General features: G+C 44.1%; 1 protein-coding gene across 1 annotated transcript in view; it reads right to left on the bottom strand.

The window, feature by feature from the left end:
• Positions 1-13,096, bottom strand: part of EHMT1 (euchromatic histone lysine methyltransferase 1) — a 95,992-nt gene that overhangs the window by 71,398 nt on the left and 11,498 nt on the right. The window lies entirely within an intron of this gene.

Genomic DNA, 13,096 nt, shown 5'->3' with positions numbered 1-13,096 from the left:
TCATCAAAAGCATCACACTCAGGGTGGATTTGATTTAAATCAAATGGATTTCTACATAAAAGTGCATTCTTGTTGGTTGTTATAAGCTTAATACATATTCTTCACACCTCAGAGATAGATGTAGGTTTTATTTTTAGAAGATACACACTATACATTTTTAAAGTGATTTATTTTGAAAACTTTTCAGATTAGTTTTACAGCTATATCAGAAAATGAATGATTGTTTGGTTATTTCGTTTACCAAAGGTAACTGAAGCAGATATTTATGAAGTCATTGGGAGGGGAACTACCTCCAATTTAACAGGTTAATCATTAATATTTGGAGGATTTTCTTGCCATGCTGTATTAGGAGGAGAACATCACCAGACAGACATTTAAATTGTTTTATTTAACTAAAACAACAACAACAACAACAACATTATGTATTCTGGATTTTTTTCTTCAACAGCAAACATATATTTTAACAAAACAAGCATATGAATTTTTGAATTTAGTTACACATTCAAGTTTTTTAAAATCAGGTTTGTTTTTGTTAAAACTGTTTTTAACTAAAATAGTTAAATGAAATATTTAAAAAAAAAATTTAAATCGACTATGTCAGCCAGGTCACCAAGAGAAACTTAAAATATTGGCTTCTGCTAAAATATTGGCTAACTCAGTCGTCTTCACCTTCATTTTCCTGTTTGTTCATAATCTGGAAAAGAAAAAACAAGCATTCCTACTTTTTCAGGTCCCAAACAATTTCACAATTTGGAATGAATTAGTCCAAAGGAAGAAAATATTCTTTCTACACCAGCAGAAGCAGCTACTGCTGTTAAAAGTGAGATCATCACTTCAGCAGTCTCTGAATCCAAGTGCTTAAGTGACTTCCACCAGTTCACTGGTGTGACTTTCTTTAAAACATCATCAGCAAACATATATTTCTTGAATAGTTCACCCTTAGCTCTGAAGTTTATTATAGTTGGCATTAAGGAGGGATGATTGCTGGATGTCCATGTCATAGCCAACTCCTCTTCTTCAGCAGTTAAGGTTTGACCCTGGTACCGAGCATTGAGAATATTTGCAAGAAAATGAGCTGGAGATAGTGCTTGTCCCATTCGTTTTTTTAATGCCTGTAATTTAACTCTGTCATTGCATATTTCTCTTTTCAAGATCTCACTCAGTTCCTTTCCAATTTCAACAGCATCAGCAATAAAACAGCTATTTCCCTGCATTTTGTTCAAGGCTACAGAAATAGGCTTCAGCATGTGTTCAACATTTCTCTTAAACCCAACGTTGAGAACTTTGGAAGTGACAGCGCCATCTATTTTTTCATGATTTTGTTCACAAACTGTCATCAGATTAGGCCAGTTCTTGATATAGTGCTCAAAACAGTCCACTACTGAGTTCCAGCGTACGTCCTGTGGGAGAGTTAGCTTGGTTCCTCCCACTTTTTTCAGAGCAGCTGCTGCAAAGTGGTTGTTACAGAAGTATTTTGCAATTTCAACAACATTAGCCTTCTAGTCTTTGGCTAGGAGGTGCATCAAATGAGCACTGCAACGGTATGTTATTAACTTGGGACTCTCTTCACGCTCTTCTAAATAATTTCTTCTCATCTTGGATACATTTGCAGCATTGTCTGTGACCAAGCTGCGTACTAGACATTTGAATTTTTTTTCACAGTTTGTTATAGTTTTTACTGCTACTTCTTGTAAGTATTCTGCTGTGTGCGCATTTCCTGATGTATCAATTGTTTCTGTAAGAAAGACATTCCCTTCGTCTGTCGTCACACAAGCACATACAACAGGATCATTGTGGACACTGTTAGGTTAACGATTTTGTCCTCTAAAACCTTTTGCACACTGCTCAATTTCTCTTTCATACACTTTATCCAGCAATATGCCTGCGACATCCGCTCTGTTGGGTGGACTGTATCCTGGTCTTAATGACTGAATCATGTTAATGAAGTGTGGGTTCTCAATCATACGGAAAGGAGAGTTTGTTGCATAAACAAACCAGGCAATTTTTTCATCAATTACCTCTTTTTGTAAACTGCTGGTTCTTATCACAAACTTATCTATGGTTGTTTCTGGGTGATGGAGATTTTCCTTTTTGCTACAGGTGATATACTGTGGCTATGTGACATACATGATGTGACAAACACTACCATTGGCTGATAACTCTGATACTATAGAAAATGATGGTGATCTTGAAGGTGGATAGTCTTCAGAATCCTGTATGTTGAGGATGGATTCTCCTAAACAAAATAAGTCAATGCAGTTATTTAATTATTATTACCATACTGCTCATTTAGTATTACTCATTGCATTCACTGACATTCAGTACTACTTTAAAGGTGAAATTGTAAAAGGAAGATCTGCCTATGTCAGCTATTTATTTTTTATCACAACTGCATCTAAAATGATAGTACAGTAAATCCTCACTAAGGGTACGTCTATACTTACCTCCGGGTCCGGCGGTAAGCAATGTATCTTCTGGGATCGATTTATCGCGTCTTGTCTAGACGCAATAAATCGATCCCGGAAGTGCTCGCCGTCGACGCCGGTACTCCTGCTCCGCGAGAGGAGTACGCGGAGTCAACGGGGGAGCCTGCCTGCCGCGTGTGGACCCGCGGTAAGTTCGAACTAAGATAGTTCGACTTCAGCTACATGAATAACGTAGCTGAAGTTGCGTATCTTAGTTCGAAGTGGGGGGTTAGTGTGGACCAGCCCTAAGTCGTCCCGGTTAACATTGTTACGTTGCTGATCAATTAGGGAACATGCTCGTTTAAAGTTGCGCAATGCTCCCTTATAACATTTGGCAGCCGCCTGCTTTGTCCACTGCTTGCAGAAAGAGAAGCCCACTGGAGCTAGCTGGTGGGGGCTTGGAACCAGGATGGACCAGCAGCCCCCCCATCAGCTCCCCGCTCCCCCAGTTCCCTGTGCAGCAGCTGCCCAGCAGGCTATCAATTGCCAGGCAGTTCAGCTGTACCTCCCCCCACTGCCGTGTGCTGCTCCTGCCCTGGGAGCCTCCTGCTTGCTGTGCAGGGGGGGGAGGGGCTTATGTTAGGGTATCCCTCTCTCCCCTGCTTCTTTACCCCATCGGGCCATCTCCACAGAGCGGTGGGGTGGGGGTGGACAGGGCTCAGGAAGGAGGGAGATTGCTGGGAGCAGCTGCTGTCTCAACTTCCTGATCTACTTAAAAAGGCAATGTATTTAGAATGGGGTCAGCGTACTTAAATGGGCGATGCGTCTCTCTCTCTCTCTCTCTCTCACGCACACACACACGGTGTGTGTGTCTCTGTCTCTCTCTGCCATGCTGTCTCCCCTCCCTCCATTTGTGCTGCCTTGTAGAGTGTGAGGCTACATTAACAACAATGTGTTAATCCTTGAGGGCTCAGCTAAGTGCTAGTTCATCATTTAGCAGCAATATAATATCCCTGGTAAATATCCCACCCTCTGACTTCACCACCTCAACCAAGCTTCACAATTATCATTGCTGTGTACAGTATTAAAACTTCTTACTGTGTGTGTGTGTGTGTGTGTGTGTGTGTGTGTGTGTAAATATAGTCTTTTGTCTGGCAAAAAAAAAATTCCCGGGAATTTAACCCCCCCCCCCCCCCCAATTTACATTAATTCTTATGGAGAAATTGGATTCGCTTAACATCGTTTCGCTTAAAGTAGCATTTTTCAGGAACATAACGTTAAGCGAGGAGTTACTATACCATAGAGTAACAACTATATTTTTTGCTCAAACATGAGAATTCAAGAATAGTCCAGAAGGAAGACAGGCAGTCCTTAAGAAAGAAGTATGAAATAAAAAAGTTAACCAACCTAAAGATCCTGCCTGTTCAGACATGTTCCTTTCATCATCTTCAATGCAGCTTCCTCCTGAGAAGGAACACTTCTCATGATGTTGTTTCATTCGGGCAATCAGGCCTTGCATTTCTTTGTTGCACTGTTTGCATTTTGCACGCATGCCTGTCTTACCCACAGGTAGAGGAACTTCATTAAAATATTCCCAAATTGGGTCTCTTTTATGGCCTGCTGTCATTATAGGTTTTCCCTTCCAGTGAGGGAATGGTACGGTAGATCTCAAATCAATGAAGGCTACACTCAGAAAGACCTCAAGACTTCTGGAATATGCTGCTCAAACAGTTTCACTTTTGTTTCTACTGCCTGTCCCTCCCTTCTCACATTTATCTCCAGACTTCTTCTCCTTGTTCAGATCTATTCCACCCCCAACAATCTTTTTATTCATTGAACTTTTTGAAACTTTGCACTTTTAGAGAGAGGTAAGGGATTGACTCTGTGTACACAAATTTGCAGAGGGACAACATGGTTGACGTCTGTTATTTCTCACCTATATATATTATTTATTTATTTTAAAACATTTTTGCTGTTAACAAGCATGTTATCTGTGGAGACACAAATCTGCAGTTTGAGAACTGCAAAACTAAGCATCTCTGATGGTATCTTCTAGACTGAGCACTGAGTCCCACTGGGTCGATAGAAAGATTAACCTAAATAATCTATACAGAAGCCCCTAAAACCCCATAAGATTGGATCCCTAATCCATGAACTATTGGAACCCATTTACAAAACTTGTCCTAAACATTACATGAATATATTGTCTCATACTATACAATTAGAAATTATAATCCCTATTCCACGATGAGATATCTTTGAGCTATAACGTATCTTCATTAAAACTATCTTTAGACAGGTTTTTTCCTCAAAAAGCATTTTATCAAAAAATTTGATTTACATTAAAAAAATCCACGTTTTTTTTTTTTATTAAATCATTGGTTTTTATCCACCCTGATCACACTCTGACTGATGATGCTATACCAGCCAAAGTTTCTAGTGCAGACCTGCTCAAAGAGTATTTAGCTTGCCTAAAAAGCATAGGATCAGGACACATGGTTTCCTAGCAGAGGCATAAGGCAGAGTAAACACAATGCCAAACCACTTAACACAGTTCTAGGCTAACCACATTCATCGAATTCAAATTACAGTGAGATCTGTGCTAACAAACTGAACGAAAAAGCTCATTCACAACTAGAACAGGAAGGGATGTGTTAAAAGTTCTTTTCTCCCTTGCAAATGCACCCCCACACACACACAAATTGTCCCATCCAAGTTGCAGTTCCAAGTAAAAAGGATCCAAATATGAACTACATGTGAAGCCGAAAAGTTGCCAGCCAGGAAAACTAGTAGCTCCCTGGACAACCGGAAGTGATAACAATTCACTGGCCTGTTCTGTGGAATGATTAGGTTGACCTACTATCAGGGATTCCTTATATTGTTTTCCTTCCCGAGGCCAGACAGATTAAGAAGCATAAGGATAAAATACCAGCTGAAGCTTTGAGCTATCTGTCTAACTGGGATGTCAGGGCACGTGGGACTAATTTACAACCTGTTTGATTCAAAATATGTATTGATATTTTAGGCTGGAATTTTTAGAAGGGCTCAGAACCTTCAGAAGAAGCCAGATTTTCAGAACAACTCAGCACATTGGATACGGAGCTGCTTTGAGAATCTGGCCCTTTAGATCCATGCAAACATTCTCTTAGGGGAATCCCGCCCTCTCTTCTGCTTGGGGAAGAAGTGATGAGGTTTCACCTGGAGAGTCACAGTAGCATGGGAACAGATTTTGGACTGCACAGGGGGATTCACATACCTGGAGCGCTGGCTCCGAGCTCAGCTCTACTGCAAAGATGGCACTGGACGCTTGGCAGGCGCTGGTGAATCTAAGGTCTGGTCTACACTAACCCCCCAAATCGAACTAAGATACGCAACTTCAGCTACGTGAATAACGTAGCTGAAGTCGACGTACCTTAGTTCGAATTTACCGTGGTCCAGACGCAGCAGGCAGGCTCCCCCGTCGACTCCGCGTACTCCTCTCGCCGAGCTGGAGTACCAGCGTCAACGGCGAGCACTTCCGGGATCGATTGCTTGCCGCCGAACCAGCAGGTAAGTGTAGACATACCCTAAGGAACTGAGCACTGGCTGCAAGAACCAATGTACCTCCGAGACTGCAACAGGGGCTGGAGAACAACCTCCGCTGCCACAAAGATGGCAGCAATGGAGCATTCTCCCCTGGCGTGGGACCCAGCGTCTAAGGCAGGGATGGGCAAACTATGGCCCGGGGGCTGCATATGGCCCTCCAGACATTTTAATCCGGCCCTCAAGCTCCCGCCGGAGAGTGGGGTCCTGGGCTTGCCCTGCTCCGGCGCTCCAGCCGGGGAGTGGAGTCGGGGGCTTGCCCCGCCCCGCACGGCTCCTAGAAGCAGTCGCATGTCCCTCCTCCGGCTCCTATGCGTAGGGGCAGCCATGGGGCTCCACATGCTGCCCCTGCCCCAAGTGCCGCCCCCGCAGCTCCCATTGGCTGGGAACTGCAGCCAATGAGAGCTGCAGAGGCAGCACCTGCGGACGGGGCAGTGCACAGAGCTGCCTGGCTGCACCTCCGCATAGGAACTGGATGGGGGACATGCCGCTGCTTCTGGGAGCTACTTGAGGTAAGCGCTGCCCGGAGCCTGCACCCCTGATACCCTCCCGTGCCTCAACCCCCAATTTTGTGAGCATTCATGGCCCTCCATACAATTTTCATACCCAGATGTGGCCCTTGGGCCAAAAGGTTTGCCCACCCATAGTCTAAGGGACTAGGAGGCTGATTTGCCCCTAAATTATGAGATCTTAGTTTTTGAATTATATATTTATTTTTAAAGTATTCAACTCATCTTTAACACACTGTCTGCAAATGGGTTTCACCTGGAGAGTCACAGTGGCACCGGACTGTTTCACTTACACACACTCCATATCAGCTCTAGCACTTGAAACACTCATAACGTTTCCTAGCACTTCCACTTTCTCTAGTCATCAGCTGAGATTTAAAATGTTTCCCCATCAGAGCCATTTGCCATTAGTCCTAACACTGATTATAAATGTGCCATATCAGCTTCACCTTTAAAGCTCTCACTTATTTCACGTTGAAATCAATGGATGTTTGGCACTGAATATCGTGCAGGAAAGTATCTTCATGTACATGGCTTTCCCATGGGACTCTGAGGCTTCGGCCTGGCTAGGACCCTCCATTAGGAATGCTCTCTTTTCCCACACAGAGAAGGTCAGGCATGTTAGAGCTCCCCAGGTGGATACTGCCAGTCTAGACTACGGACAGCTAAGTAACTTTTAAAAATAACTCACTAGTATTCCCTGCAGGAGAGCAGAGGCAAAAATGTGCCCCAGCCATGCAGCTTCATGGATGTGCAAGCAGGCTTCAAAGTCAGAGCAACCCCAACTCTTGCCACTCGGGACAGCTTCAATTTACGGAAGCATTCACAGCTTAAGAAACCAGTAAGATGCAGAAGCCATGTGCTTTTGCCAGCTGTGATTTAAAAGGAGGAAAGACACAAGAATGGATTTTTCTGTTACTGTCCACAATCACTGAGGGGAAACATTAAGCTAAAGAGCAGAAGAAAGCCGACAGCCCTTTATATTCCCCAGAGTTTGCATTTTTCAATTGGTCTTGGTGTAGCCATTTCAATCTTCATTTCAGCGATGTTAGCACAGGGAGAAACACACAATTACGAGTCGAGATGTGCAAGGCTCCGGGAGTGGAGGGTTCCCAGCGTTTTGCAGGAGGCACAAAGCACCTGGCAAGAGGAGGCCCTAAAAACAGGGCAGATTTAAGCTGCTGAGCATTCCCACTGAAGCAATCAGATAGCTTCTGCAACTGACAATTGTTGCACTCTCTGCTCATTCAATTTAGCTGCCATAAAAGTGACCAAATCAAGACAGATTAGAGGAGTGGTTCAAAACCAGGGGTCCGGGGCCCACTGGGGGGCCGCGAGCAGGTTTCAGGGGGTCCAACAGGCAGGGCCAGCATTAGACTTGCTGGGGTTCAGGGCAGAAAGCCGAAGTCCCACTTCCTGGGGCTGAAGCCAAAGCCTGAGTAACTTAGCTTCACAGGGCCCCCTGTGGCGTGGAGCCCCGGGCAATTGCCCAGCTTGCCACCCCCTAATGCCGGCCCTGGCTTTTATATGCAGAAAAGCAGTTGTTGTGGCACAGACGGGCCGTGGAATTTTTATAGCATATTGGTGGGGGGCCTCAAAAAGAAAAAGGTTGAGAACCCCTGGATCAGAGCACTACACTAGGGGAAAGGATAATTGTATTACTCCATAAAGGACGCAGAGACTTTATGAAAAAGTCCACTTGACTGAAGTTTAAAAAGAAAAAAAAAACCTACAATTTTCTACTTTTAATAAATGTTGAACATAAGAACGGCCGTCCTGGGTCAGACCAAAGGTCCATCTAGCTCAGTATCCTGTTTACCGACAGTGGTCAATGCCAGGTAGTCCCAGAGGGAATGAACAGAACAGGTAATCATCCCCTGTTGGCCATTCCCAGCTTCTGGCAAACAGAGACTAAGGACACCATTCCTGCCCATCCTGGCTAATAGCCATTGATGGACCTATCCTCCATGAACTTATCTAGTTCTTTTTTGAACCCTGTTATAGTCTTGGCCTTCACAGCATCCTCTGGCAAAGAGTTCCACAGGTTGACTGTGCATTGTGTGAAAACTCCAATCTGATGGGCTGAACAAATGCCATTAATCTTTACAAACAGACAAACATTTCTGAACCTTGATTACTGGAAACTGTACAAAGCGACAAAGGAAAATAGTCCATATTCTGTAGAGTAGTATGGAACTTTAGAACTTGACAGTAGACCTACCGGCCCCTTTTTCCACTGTGCTGCACCTGTGCAATCATTTACGGCAAGGCAAAGTGAACATGTTTCTGATTTCATAGATTTCAAGGTCAGAAGGGACCATTGTGATCATCTAGTCTGATCTCCTGTGTAACTCAGGCTATAGAACTTACCTAAAATAATTTAATACCATTCTGCACCGGTGTAAGCAAATGTACACGGTGCAGAACAATGCAAAATCTGCCCCTTTGAGCTTCCATCCACAACCCACTTATTTGCTGCTCAGTGGAAGGAATGAAATGTGTTATAGGGTCTGACAATCTAGTTTCTAGTGGACACGTGTCAATAGCAAAAATTGGGATTACAATGATCATCACTGCGCTCCCTGGTTGGTGAAGCCAGCAGAGAGGCCAAGGATTTAAAATGACCAGAGATTAAAATTTCCCTTTCATCTGAGGTCAGGTTTGAGGCACATTGTGGCGAAGGCTTGTACTGCAGCTGCCCATGAAGTACCTGCTCTGGGGAGAAAAAAGATAAATCAATCAATCTTCAGAGCTGTCAACCTGCTATTTTTCACCAGCACTAAATCGAAGAAAGTAATAATAAATTGACTAGTTTAAAAAAATAATAATAATAAAAAAGTTGACTGCTCCCTGCAAACATGTTTTTGCACTGCCCAAATCCCCTATGAGAGCTACCGTGACAATGCCTGATGGCCTGCATGAGCTCATTCAGGAGTTGCTAAGGATTATCTCAGGTCCCTGCCCAAGCCTCTAATTAGAAAGACCCCCCACTAAGCTCCAGTTTGTGTCAAGCTCTAAACTGCTTAATAAGACCTAGTAACATAATTTACTCTCTTTTTATAGTAGAAATACCTTGATCTGGTGATAAAAACATTGTCGTGCCAGCTCAGAACAGCTAGACCTAGCCTAGTATCCTGTCTCTAGCCCCAATTCAGCAGTCCATCCCAACACAACAAAGCCCTGGCTTAAGTCTCATTCAAGTCACGAGTTTAAAAAGTAAAGCACCTGCTTTGCTGAACAGAGAGGGACTTAAGTACACTAAGTACATTGAGGAATTGAGGCCTCTGAGAGTGGCGAGTACCAGATGCTTCAGAGGAAGGTATAAGAAACCTCATCATGGATAGTTATTAAGTAGCCCATAGCAGAAGATCCTCCCTAACCCCAGACACTAAATAAAGAGCTTATGCCAGGGGTTCCCAAACTTTTTGCCCATTTTGTGACTTGCTGTTTCCTGTGACCGCAGACAGCAGCAAAGCAACATAGCAACTGAAGAAGCGAAGGAATTTACACATGAAGTATGTTATTGAATGCTCTCTAATGTGACACATGGGCTTGTGTGTAACGACACAGCATCTCGAAGTCCGACGGCGTGGCAGAAATCGAACATCTAATTGCCGATGTGACATCAACAGTAGATCCATACCGAGGCTTGATGGATACAAGTGTGCTGAATCCAGCGTCACACAAATATGTGCTCGCGAATGGCACCAGCAGTTGCAAGGTGCGCGTTGAGAGTGCAGGATATTCATTCTTGATAGTGCACCAGAACGCCGGGAGATAAAGTTGGGCATAAGTTCCTTGCAAGAATTGATTGCAGGAAATTTCAATGAGCTGTTTGATTTCAGATGCTGGCAAATCCATGGCATCTCGGGTTTGCACTGAAAGGGGTTTCGCACCCAATTGGACTTTGTCATGTCCAAGTCAGGGAAAAAGGATGTAAATTGTTCCTCCATCTGCCTGAGATGCTCAGCAATCACCTATGTGGGTGGCTGAACAATTTTATTGTCAGCCAGGAACTTGCAAAGCTGTGGGAAGGAGTCATAGTTTGTCTTCAATAGATTATTCTTCCAGAAAACAACTTTTTTCATGAATCCTGTTATTTGATCACTCAGCTGAAGGATGTGGGTGTTCTTTCCTTGCAGACCTTTATTCAATTCATTCAGCTTCCCAAATATGTCTGGGACATAGGCACATCTTCCTCCGGTCACACAGAAAATCAATTCACTCTTTTTGCAATTCATTGCATAGGCATGCAGCTCGTCTCTCAGTTCAAAAAAATCATTCCAGTATTTTTCCCTCACAAGAACGAACGAGCTTCAGTGTGGAACACCGCCATGTTGTGATTGGACCCCATGCCTTCGCAGAATTTTGCAAACACACACCTGCAAAGGGGCTGAGTCTTGATGTAGTTCACAATAGACAAGACCGGCTGCAAAACTTCACCTCGCTCTGGACTCAGAGCTCTAGATGCCAGCTGTTCTCTGAATCATGCAGTGAGTCTATACAGCAGACGGAGCAACTTTCTTCATCAAAGTACAGACCTGCTTTGTGGGCTGCCACAGACGGAACTCCAACTATACAGAAGCCCACCGTGCGATGACACGAGATACTTTTGTCTTGCATGTAGCACATGGAACATTCCTTGTGCCGTCTTGTGTCCAGGAAGACGGAGCTAGAACAGAATGTTTGCGAGAATTGCACCCTGCCACGTGTACTGCACAAAAGTCAATAAATGTGCATCACGAACTTCAGGGCTCACATAAACGTGAAGAGCAAAAGCATCTGTGTTTTTCAGATGCTCCTCCAGTGTGTTTTCATGATCTGCTGCTAACACCTCAAGCCTTTGCTTCACTGTGTTGTTAGAGAGTGATACGGCTTTGAGTTTGTTTGCCTCAGTTTCCCTTCACATTATCTTCACCATATCAACTGCAGCTGGCAAAATCGAAGTCTCTCCAGTTGTGAGAGGCTTTTTGGCCTGTGTGATGTGGTAAAACTCACCTCAAATGATGTCTTTTGAGCGCAGTCACAGACGGACATGGCTTTCTTGAACGGCACTTGCTGACGCGAAAGTTCTTCTTTCCAGCGCAGGAAAAATGACTTGGTTTGCCTGAGTGTTCCTTCTGAAGGGTTTCTGAGTGTTTCAGTTAGTTAGGTTTCATGCTTTTGCTAGATAACACCATGTGACATAGCCCGCATTTTGGCCTTTCTTCCTTCTCCCAAACTCCCCGGTGAGGCCATACTCAAAGAAAGCTTCATAATATTTGAGAATACGTTTCTTGCACTCTCCTTTTTCATTCATAACCGCACCACCAAACTCACTGCTGGAGGTTGCAGCAGAGATTCTGCATCAAAATGACTCCACTGTGCCTCTTATCACAAATCAGAAAGAGGAATTCGCGGCTAGGCAAATGAGGCAGGATTTAGGAAGGCCCCATGTGGTGATACTAGGGAAGCAGAGACAGTGACTTACAATGATTCTTTATCAAGTGTCAACAGGGTATTCAGGGCGGCATAAAAGAAGATATGGGCCCTGCCTTAAGGAGCTTACAAGCCACTGCAGAAAAGGCTAGCACAGGCTCCTAAGAGCTCAGAGAAGATGCTCTGTTGATAAAGCTGCTGCCCACAGATAACGAACTTCTGCATTCAAGTCTCTCAGCTGGATGCTTGCACAGTCGGATGGTGCACGTGGAAAAATGGCAGCCACACAGCCAACGTGTCCAGACCTGCTTCACAAACGCCATGCCAGGAGGCCACCGTTTTACAAAATAGTGGCCTCCGCACAGTGTGACTTCGCACATGTGGTGCGCGCTGTGTGGAGGCTGCCATTTTGTACATCAGCCTCCTGGCACAGCATGTGTGGAGCAGGTCCGGACATGTTAAGGGTCAGACGGCATTGTCTCGTGGGCTGAACCTGGCTCGTTGGACCTGTGACCCCATCCGCTGATGGCACAGCCCCAAATGGGGATGCAATCCAAATTTTGAGAACTGCTGGCTTATGCCCTGAAGCCTGAGGCTTTATAGTCTTTATACATTTTTCATCTTCTCTAATAATACTGTGAGTGTTCTCACTAGCCATTTAATATGTCTCATCCTTTTTAGACTCCTGTTAAGATGCTGGTCTTGCTGATATCTTGTGGCAATGAGTTCCACAGGTCACTTAAGCACAGCATAAAGTATTTTCTTTTAAAAAGTGTTGCTTTTCTGTTTCATTGAGCATCTCCTCGCTCACATATTATGAGAGAGGGTGAACGGAAATGTCTGATCTATCTGTATATTTTTACCATGTCTCATGCTATTCATCTCTTCTCTGAAGTCTGTCTTTTCAATATTTCCTCATATGAAGTTGCTTCAGGCCTCCACTCATTTTCCTCACCCATCTCAGACTCCCTTTTGTTTTTGCTGCAGCTGTGTGGTGGTTTTTTAAATATGGAAAACAGAACAAAGCACATTATTTCACGAGAGGGCATACCCTCAATTTATACAGTGGCCTCGTCATATTTTCAGCATTATTTTCTATTCTTTTCTTTATGCATTTGAGAATTTTGGGGGTTGGTTGTGTGTGTGTGTGTGTGTGTGTGTGTGTGTGTGTGTGTGTGTGTG

The sequence above is a fragment of the Terrapene carolina genome, unplaced genomic scaffold (genome assembly GCF_002925995.2).
Source record: "Terrapene carolina triunguis isolate 2854851 unplaced genomic scaffold, T_m_triunguis-2.0 Scaffold238, whole genome shotgun sequence".
Lineage (NCBI taxonomy): Eukaryota > Metazoa > Chordata > Testudines > Emydidae > Terrapene > Terrapene triunguis.
The sequence above is the reverse complement of the archived record's forward strand: the minus strand, read 5'-3'. Positions and strand labels throughout refer to the sequence as shown.